The sequence below is a fragment of the Myxine glutinosa genome, chromosome 4 (genome assembly GCF_964187855.1).
Source record: "Myxine glutinosa chromosome 4, kmMyxGlut1.1, whole genome shotgun sequence".
NCBI classification, from domain to species: Eukaryota; Metazoa; Chordata; class Myxini; order Myxiniformes; family Myxinidae; genus Myxine; species Myxine glutinosa.
Window position 1 is genome coordinate 109,168,941 of NC_136264.1, and position 10,991 is coordinate 109,179,931.

The following is a 10,991-nucleotide window of genomic DNA, read 5'->3' on the forward strand; positions in this document are numbered from 1 at the left end:
CATGCGTTTGCGATGCGCTTCACTTTGCACCACTAAGACCTGGGCCCGCCACGGTGACCGGCTAGGTTCTATGATACCTTCCTTTAAGAGCTGGGCCGTTTCCTCCACAATGAATTGCGCGTCTGCTCATGAGTAGCGCCGTGATTTTACCGCTACAGGTGTGCAGTCCATGGTCATATTGGGGAACAGCGAAAGAGGCTCAATTTCCATCCCTGCGAGTGCACACACAGCAAGCGTATCAGTCCCACCAAATTCCATTTCCAAACGTCCATGTCGCTTAAGAAAATCATGTCCTATCAAAATATCAGCACATAATGCAGGTAAGACCATGAGATGTACATCTGGAAATATGCATCCCTTTATTACAAGCTTCAATCAACATTCCCCTTTTGTGCTGAGCCTAAGCCCTTGGGAGGCCATGAAGATCCGACGTCTTGTCCTAAGGATCGGCCATCCATGTTTTTGCACCAGTCGATGATCGACATAACTATCTGTGGACCCCGTATCGACTAAAGCCCGAGCAAAAATGCCTTCGATCATAAGTGGGATAATGGCCTGAGCATGGCCGGGTGGACCGGCAAGTGTCGAGCCATCCGAGCGAGATGATCGCGCCTCGCGTGTAGATCCAACGCCAGCTACAGTTCTCCGGTCGTTCGAGCGGCCTCCGGATGGCGCTCGTGTCAAGCGCGTAGTTTCAAAACCGACGGCAGTTTGCCGTGCCAAAGCAGGAGCTTGTAGTTCGTACGAGCAGCCAGCGGATGGCGCTCGTGTCATGCGAGAAGGGTCGAAGCCAACTGCAGTTTCTCGTGCCGAAGCAAGAGCTTGTAGTTCGTAAGAGCAGCCTTCGGATGGCGCTAGAGTCACGCGTGGAGTCTCAAAGCCATCATGAGACGTTCGGGTACCAGCCAAGGACAGTCGCTCCGCATTCGGTCGTGTTTGCGCCATTTGTTTTGGCGGCCCGATGAATCTCACCAAGGTCGAGTGTGCAGCCAGGGGCCCACGAGGAGGTGCGCCGCTCATCAAAGGCGGGTGAGGCGCCCCGCTCTGTGCTCGGCCCGTTGGCTCGGCGATAAGCCCATTCAAGGTCGCGCGAGTTCGTTTGCCCCGCGCAGCTTTTCGGCAAACTTTTGCAAAGTGTCCTTTTGTCGAACACAAATGACATATCACTTCCCGAGCCGGACACACCGACCTGGGATGTTGTCGATTCCCGCAGACGTAACACGTAGCGTTTCGTCCAGGCTTTGGTTCTGCCGCTGCGGTTGCCGCCAAGCCGGAATCTGGGTCCTCCTCGGGAGAGGCCAGGGGTTCCGGCAGTGAGGTCGAGTCTGCTCCCGCGTCCTCGGCGGTAGCTCTCTCCTGGTCGGGCTTGTTGAGAAGTCCCCGCAGTGACACGTGTGTGGTCATAGGCGTTAGATTGTTCCCGAGCCTCTGTGTATACGTGCGCCAGCCGTAAAGCTTCCGTGAACGTCAAGTCCGCAGTTTCCAAAAGTCTCTGTCTAATGGTTGAAGAGCTGATCCCAGAGACAAAAGAATCGCGTACAAGATCATCTTGTACTTGCTCATGTGTGCGTACTTCCGGAGTACTATCTGCAAGTAGACGTCGCAGCTCTTGTGCGAAATGATCAGGCGTCTCAGTGGGTTGTTGACTCCGCGTTGCGAGCAGATGCCGGGAATAAACCACACTTCGTTTCTTTATGTAAATTCGTTTCAGCTCCGTCACAGCTGCATTGAATGTCGTACACTGTTCGATTCCCCTGTAGACGCTATGGTGTACTTTAGTCTGAAATACTTCTAGTTTTGTTTCATCCGTGACAGCGGCGTCCTGGGCTTTGAACTGATTGTCCAGTGTCTTGAGCCAATGCGTCAGCTCCGAGCCCGAATCCGCTGCTTGTAGGGCGGCGGCAAATTGCGGCACCTGGATCATCCTGTGTCCCGTTCGCCTCTTGTTCTCGAGTGGATGGTGAGACTGATTGTTATTAAGTGTTGTAGGAATCAATCAAGTCCACAACTTTGTCCCATAGGTAGGTTTAATAACAATCAGATCTCTGGCATCATCCTGTAGAAAACAATCATGCAATATATATCAGGATCTTGGCATCTTATAGAAAGGTTCGATAATATCAGTCAATGCAAGCAAGCCTAGAATATCTGCATATATGACTATACGTACCATCCGATTCTACATGTCATAGAGTAAATGTCGCAGGAGTGGCTCGGAGTCGCGGACTTCCGAGGTCTTATATACGCCTCTCAGTGGTTTAAGTGAGCATCACACCTGGGTTCAACTTTGATACATTTTCACTACAGTGGTTACACTGCAGGAAAGCGGAGGATTGGTGAGGAGTGACTCCTCTTCACCGCACACCGCCTGGGAGGAGTTGCATCGAGTGTGTAACCCACCCACCCCACCTACTGTGGTGAGCGAAGCGCCAGACCCGTCCACCCCGACCGGGGGGGAAGTGTTAGATTTAGAACGTGATGTGACTAACCCCATCCCTCCACCTAAGGTGGGAATGAAAGTGGTTGGACCCTCTCCCATTTCGTCCACTGTACACGACAGTGCGGACGATATCATTGAAGTATCGGTAGCGGACACCAGAAAAAAGGTCAGAAGCGATCAAGTGATGAATCCTGTGATTCCAAAGAAAAAACAAAATAAGATTCAATTCGTGTCAGGCTCGCAGGACCTCCAGGGTGAGGCATACACCGGAAACTCCTTGGCGGTAACGGAAATGGTACCGGAAGTGTGTGTACGTGAGGAAGATTCGCTTGCACCACTTATCGAGATTCAGTATGACCCGGAAAATAGTCGATCCTCTCAGGATGTGGTAAGTCCTTGTCCTGATAACCAAACTCGCTCAGAGGAGTTAGCAGCTGGATCTGCTCGTGAGGAGAAAATAGATAAAGGGGAAAGTCCTTGCAACTGTGAGGATAACGTTCACCCTTCCCTGACAGATGAAAATGTAAGGGATGATGAGGTGGGGGACATACTTATTGCCACAGGGGATATGGTAAATTTGGAGGGGTCTGCAAAGAGCGCAGAGGTTCTTGACCCTGTAGAATTGCTGTTTCCAAAACTAAGTGTTCAACAAATAGTAGGAAAAGGTGCAGATCAAGATGAAGCACTTGATTCTGATGAAACCTCTTCTACTCCACCCTTTAGTGCTTTAAGTGCTCAAGAGAGTGAGGCGGGTGATGACAACACCATCACCATGGTTTCTCGAGAAAATGTTATCAAGTTCCTTGATGAAACGTTCAGGAAAAGAAATGTAAAAATCAAAGACTACTTTCCAAATCTGCATGATTTTATTTTGACTGCAAAGAACATGATTCCTGAACCCTATCAGGTTAACATGTCAGAACCTCAATTCCAGAGGCTAAAAAAATGTGTAACTCGAGCGGGTAAGGAACTTCATGAATAGTTAACAGAATGGAGATAAAAGTAGCATCCTTAAACATCAACGGTGGTCGCAGTTGTGTGCGTCGCCTCCAGGTGTTTCAAATTTTTCAGAATGAAAAAATTGATGTGCTGATATTACAAGAGACGCATGCAAATCAGTCTTCTGAGGTTGTGTGGTGTAAAATCTTTAAAGGTTGTCACTTTTTCTCCAGTGCTTTCGTTGATGCCAAGGCTGGTGTGGCAGTAGTCTTACATCCTAGACTCCAGCCGTTGGAGATCAGATGTAGGGAAATTTGCAAGGGCCATTTACTATCTGTGGAGTTTGTCAGTGGTAATCAAAAGATTTGCATGACTAATGTATACTGCCCTAGTGCTAACTCTGCAAGAAGTGCTTTTCTTCACAAGTTAGCAGGTTTTTTAAGCACGATTGACCTGTCCATGTTGGTTTGTCTGGAGGGAGACTACAACTGTACCCTCAACCCATAACTTGATAGAAACACTCCTGAGCCTCATCCACCGAGTGCAAGGCCTTTGGCACAGCTCGTTAAAAAATTTCAACTTGTGGATGTGTGGCGGGTACAGAACGCTAATATCCGGCAGTACACGTGGGTTTGTGTCGCAAGAAATCTTTTGACAATGGCTCGTTTGGATAGAATTGATGTTAACTGTGATAAGGTAAATCTTGTCAAGAATTCTTATATAAGGCCATCTGTTTTTTCTGATCATCACATGGTCGTTGTTGTATGTGGCTTACCTCATCACGTTTGTAGAAGTGCATATTGGACTTTCAATGTCAAACTTTTACAAATTGAGCATTTCAAAGAAGCTTTCAGAATGGTATGGAAAGAATGTGAAATGCAAACGTTTTTCTACCTATATTTAAGGCAATGGTGGGATTGCACAAAATCCCAAATTAAGTGTTTTTGCCAACAATACTGCCGTTATAATACATGTAACACACTCGGTGTGATATCTGCCTTAAAAAACGATATACTTTATTGTGAGCAGAAATCTGGAATGTCCAACGAAAATGTCCAGCAGTTGTCAGAGAAAAGAACACTACTGGCTGAAATGGTGAAAGAGCGTGCATCTGGAGCTTTTGTCCGACTGCGAATGGACATTATCCAACTTGAAAAACCAAACAAAGACTTTTTCAATTTGGAAAAAACAGCCAAGATCCCTCAACAAATTCACGCTTTGCGCTCTTCTGCCGGTGCGCTTCTGTCTTCTGTTACGGATTCGTCACTTCCGTTGTTGTGGTTTTCATCCCCTTGAAACATTTCTGGTTCTATGTAGTATTATTATTATTATTTGAGGGAGATAGCCATTATTATTGTCACAAGGTAAAAATGTTAATGTTAAATGAAACAGGAAACCGGATCGGGAACCGGAAGACGAGGAAGAAGAGGAGAGGGAAAAAAGGAGGCGGGGCGAGTGAAGTCGGACAAGAAGCGAGTCGCTTCAAGCTCCGTAGCGAGCATTGTCGAACGAAAGTCGCGAGTGAACTTTGAGTTCCTTGAAAGGAATTCCTGTGATAGGTGTTATCGCTGGGATTGAGAAACCTGCATGGTCAGGTTTGGCGGTGGGATTCTGACAAATCATCGCCGGGTCATTTCGACTCAAGTACGAGCCATAGGCCTTTTTGACCCTCACGCTTTGTTCATCACAAAAGGTCATTGCTACGCGTCAGTTCTGTCACCATCCTGTCGTCTGTCGGGGATGTGTGTGCGCAACGCGGAGTTTGAAGATTAACTTGCGGTTCGCCGACTGAACAGTGAACGTTCATATCTGGTGGGCGCCTTTGGATTTCCCATTCCTCCGTGAGTTTGCCTGACACAGTTTTGGACCACGTGACTCTTTATGCCGCTTCGGCCGCCTACGCCTGTGAGTTGTTTTGGCAGTGTGACCGGGCCGGTCATCTGAACGGGGTTTGGGTTTTGATTTGATCGCGCTCTGACACTCGCTGGAGGGGATCACCTTTGAGTTATAGAGACATTGGGGAGTGTTCTTTTTCACTCACTTGGAGCACAGTGAGTTATCTTACCCTAGTTGATGGTACCATCATAAGATGTGTTGATTGTATTGTTGATTGCTATCATTGTTGTATCGTTATTCCTGTGTGATTTTAATACATTATTTGTTTGTTGATAACCATTGGTGTGGTTTCAATATTGATTTGGACACGGAATAACACATTTTTCTGCCGTGGCTCCTCTCGGGGTTCGGAGGTACACCGTGACCAGGGGGTCGGGGAGGAGTACGTAACACTTCTCAAAGTGACATCAAGAATGAATTACGAAACTTTTATTCAAAGCTGTTTGCCTTGAGAACGGTGAACCAGGAAAACAGAAACGGGATGTTTGAACTGCTCCCATCTCTGTCTGAAGACCATCAACAACAACTGGAGCCTGGCATCTCTCTCGGAGAACTTACTGCTGCTCTAAAAGGAATCCAAGATGGGAAACCCCCTGGACTTGACGGCCTCCCAGTTGAATTTTACAAGGCCTTTTGGGACATTCTAGGCCCTACTCTACTTGACATCTTTCATGATGGCCTTGAACAAGGTGAATTGCCATTAAGTTGCCGGAGGTCAGTTTTGTGTCTCCTTCCAAAAAAAGGGAACTTGCCAGATGTCACAAATTGGCGGCCTGTGTCACTCCTAAATACGGACTATAAAATATTGTCGAAGGTGCTCGCGATACGTCTAAAGGAAGTCATCCCCCGTTTCATTGATATTGATCAGTCTTATTGTGTTCCCGAGCGTTCTATTTACGATAACATTTTTTTGGTGAGAGTCTTGATCAGTCTCGGTGGTACTACATCTCATGGTTTTGGTTTGGTTCTTTTAGATCAAGAAAAAGCTTTTGACAGTGTTGACCATTCTTTTTTGTTTGCTGTACTAAGGAGAGCTGGTTTTGGACAAAATTTTGTTTCCTATGTTAAGTTGTTGTATGAAAATGCATCCTATCTGTTGAAGGTAAACAACAGCTTATGTCGCCCTTTTCCCTTTCAGCGAGGCATCCGTCAGGGCTGCCCGCTTTCATGTATGCTCTGCAGTCTCTCAGTCGAACCTTTACTAGCTTTGCTCCGCAACTCAGTGGAAGGAGTCTCCTTAACAAAAAACTACAAAATGGTCACCAGCTTATGCGGATGACATTTGTGTTGCTGTTTCCAGCCAAAATGATGTGGGTGAGGTCTCTCGATGTCTGTCCCAGTTTGAGCTCACTTCCATGGCAAAAGTAAATTGGAACAAAAGTGTTGCCTGCCTTCCTCAGCTCTGCCTGTGTTACCAGGAGGATTGCAGTGGGATAAAGAGGGGTTTAAATATTTAGGGTTATTTCTAGGAGTCCAAGCATATGAACAAAAAAATTGGGAGGGTTTCTTGGAAAGAATTAAGCAGAAACTGGCTAGATGGAAACGGTTGCACCACCTTCTATCGCTTAAGGCAAGGGTGACAATAATAAATAACCTGGTGGTTCCATTGTTTTGGCATAAAGGTATCCCCCTCCAACCTCCTAGATACTTGGTCACAGGCATTCAGAGGGTTCTAACTCAGTTTTTCTGGGGAGGCCACCATTGGCTTGGACCAGACGTGGTGTGCAGACCCGAAATGCATGTGGCCAAAGCTTGATACATGTCCCGAGTCGGATAATGGCTTTCCGCATGTTGACGATAAAGCGTTTATTGTATGGTGAGTGTGTCCCGTGGCGGCCTCTCACAAATGCTTGGCTGCAGGAAGCAGATGGGTTGAAGTATGACCAAGAGCTCTTCCTCATGGACCTGTAGCATGTCAACACGACTCTGCTCCCTGAGTTTCATCAGAGCCTTTTGAATGCCTGGCAAGTCCTTGGAATACAACGATTAGAGGTGTCCTACGATGCCAAAAAATATATGCATGAGCCATTAGTTCTGAATCCTTTATTCCCTGAAATTTCAACCTCCAGGTCATTTATGCATTGTTTCACAAGTAATGGAATAAACAGAGTGCGAGACCTGATGAAGACTTCCCTAAATGGATGGTTATCCACCGGTTCTCTCACATCAAAAGTGGGGGTTCGGTCATCTAGAATGGTGGACAAAGTTTTGAGAGTTGTGATTTAAACTTTCAGGGAATTAAATATCGGGTCGACTGGGGCAGATGAAGTGGTGGACTCTCTTCTCTATTTCCCCAAGCTCCAAATCACCTCAAAAAAACAACAGTGTGTCTTCTCAAAATCAGATGGTTGTGGTGTGTTTCATGTGAAGGGAAAACAAGTTATTTATGGGATATGCCAAGAGGTGCTTATACCGGGTTTCACAAAACCTTTAAAAAATCGGTGGGAGGAGATCTTTCTGGCTAGTTCGTTCCTATCTCCAGTGTGGAAAGAGATGTATAGGTCTCCAACTTTAGGTCGAACCGGAGACTTAAATTGGAGATTAGTTCATCAGGCCCTGGTCACCAAATACTTACTTAATAAGTTTGATCCCTCTGTACAGAATGTTTGTCCTTTTTGCGAAGAGGCTGAAAATGTGACCCATGCTTTCGTGAAATGTAGGAGATTGGTACCCCTTTTTTTTGTTTCCTCCAACAGTTATTTTATAAATTTAAGTTTGTTTTTTCTGTTACAATTTTTGTGTATGGCATTTAAAGGAGCACCAAGAGCAAGACAGCGGTCCCTTTCTTGAATTTTCTGTGTGGGATTGCTAAACTTGCATTTTATAAAATAGGAAGATCAAATTGAGTGGCAGAGATGAAAATGTGCTCTTTTGTTTTGAAGGAATAGTGTCGGCCCGGATAAGTTTCGGCAGTACGAACGACGATTTTTTTTACAGATGAGGTGTTGTTTGTTTTTGTAAATTTTACTTATGCTCAATGTCCACATATATATGTATATACATCCTTTTTGCTTGTACAAGTTTCTTTTCTTGTAAAAATTTGTGGTGTTCTCCGTGTGTGTTTTGATACTTTTATAATAAAAGCACACAAATGTCTCTCTCTCTCTCTCTCTGTCGCCACCTATCGGCTGTCGGTGCGCTGGGTGCGGTGTCATGGCGTCTGTTCGTGTCTTGGCATTGTAGCTCCGTGCTCGTGGTTTGTATCTTTACCCTCCCCTTACCTTTTCTCACCTTTGTTCCATCTTTTGTGTGTCACCCTTCCACGTTATCATCCCTCCCCCCCTCTTGAGAGTGAGAAAGTGAGAGCGCACACGTCGTGAGACCGGTAAAGGTTCCCCCTTAGGGCAGTTCCCCCTTCGGGTTTTTTTTCGCCTCGTGTTACAAATCATAATACTTTTTCCGTTTCTTTTTTCGTAAATATTTTTATTTTTCGTTTGTTTACTGGAGCTTTTTGGCTTCATTAACCCTTTATACATTTATCCTTTGTTTAAACCTGTAAACGATGGCGGATAGCTCTCGTTACACGTCTCTTGAAGCGCTAACCCGGAAGCATGGGTTAGTTTGCTCACCTCCGTCGGGAATCGATGTGGAGGCCATTATCCTTGCGGTCGGAGAGTTAATCGGTTTGGATAATGTAAAAGCGGCTTCTCGCATGAATAAACGCGTGGTAATCTTTGTTTCCACAGTGCCCATGGTTGCTCAAATAGTCGAGCACGGGCTCTTCTTTGCTCCCGACGTGTTTGTTCAGGTTTGTCCACTCGACACGCCGGCAGTTCGGGTTTCTCTCTCTAACGCTCCTCCGTTCCTTAAGAACAAAGACCTGGTTACTGAACTAAACCAACTTGGTTCTGTCGTCTCTTCAGTTACTATGGGTCCCATACGAGGAAAAAATAACCGTTTAAAACATGTCATGTCCTTTCGTCGTTTTGTTTATATGATCTTACCGCGTGGTGTAACCTCTTTAAATGCGGTATTGCCCTTCAAGGTCGAAGGTCACACTTATCGGGTCTTTGTCTCCACAGAGTCTCTGGTTTGTTTTGAGTGTGGTCAATATGGTCATTTAAAGGACTCGTGCCCGAAAAAGTCCACAGATAGAGTCACTAGCCTGAATGGTGATGAACAGCAGGGCTCTACTGAGATCGTTGTCGATGATGTAAACAATATGGGTGGTGCTGATGCAAACCCCATTGTAGACAAACAGAGAACCAGGTAAAGAACCCTCCCACCTTCTAGCGACCTCAACGAGCCTGATAATAAGGTCTTGGCCGGTCCTCCAACCTTTGCTCAAGTGGTTAGTGAAGGTTATGGTGGAGCGCGACCTCCTCAGCAGTTTCCTCCAGTTGAGGAAATTCCTCAACCTCCCCCGCCTCACAATACTCTGAGGGTAATGTGATAAATGCTGAAAATGTATGTGTTGGCCAGACAGCACCTGAGTCTCTCCAGTGTTCTGAGGGTAAACCTCCATGTGAGGTTGAGCCTCCATGTGTGTCCCCTGCTGAAGCTTGTGTTGATTGTGCCACCCCTCCCTCTGTGGGGATTGGTGAGTGTGTTGGAACTAGTGATCTGTCTGTGGAATCCTCCATTGAGGCAGCTGAGCCTTGTCAAGCTCATGGTCAGCAGGGTAATAGTGCTGAAGTCTCAGATTTTCGTGTCGATGAGCCCATTGCCTCGGCAATGGACTCTCAATGCAATGATTGTGACTCTGATGGGGGTTCTTCCGTTGCCTCACTGAGTGATGGTGAGGCCGACTTCTCATCGGAGTATGTCTCTGGAGGCTCTGTCCCTCCTGCTGAAATCGTGGATTTCCTACAAAAATTTACCGTAAAAAGCGCGTGAAAATCTGCGATTTCTTCGTTGATACTCACGCCTTCATTAGTGGGGCTCAGGAAGTTGTACAACAATCTGTGGCCCTTCATATTTCTGATCAATCACTGAAAAGACTGAAGAGGTACCTTGTCACAGCAAGGAAAGAATTAAACCTGTAATGGCTGTGTTGCTGCCTATGTTTCTATGAACATAGCAAGCTTGAACATTAACGGTGGGCGCAGTCAGCTGCGTCGGTCCCAACCTGTGCCAGGCCAGGAGGGAAAAGATTGATGTACTTTTATTGCAAGAAACTTGTGCCACTGCAGACTACATGGCTGATTGGCAGCAACAGCTGATTGGCACTTGGTTTTTTAGTAATACAGATTCTGTGAGTGCGGGTATTGCTTTTTTGTCAGTTCACGTTTGTCTGTCTCCCCCCCCATCTTTAAGGAAATCGTACCAGGCTATCTAGCCTCTGTAGAGCTTGAATACAATCAGCAACGATTTATGTTTGTTAACGTCTATGCTCCAAGCGATAGTACAGATAGAGGAACTTTTTTTAATCAGTCCTTTAATTTCCTGAGACACCTCTCTTCTGATACGTTGTTGTGCTTAGGGGGTGACTTTAACTGTACTTTAAACCCAACTTTAGATAGGAACAGTGCAGAGCTACATCCAGCTTCAAGTAGGCCTCTTTCCAGAATAATTTCGCGGCATGACCTCAACGATGTATGGCGGCAACAACACCCAAACCTGCAGCAATTTAGCTGGTGTCGGGTTTTACTAAATCATCTTTCACTTGCTCGTCTTGATAAATTTTATATTCCTAACTCTGCTGTCAACCTTGTGACATATACGGCTATTGTCCCTTCAATAGCCGTATATGGCTACCAACACAAGTGCGACCAAC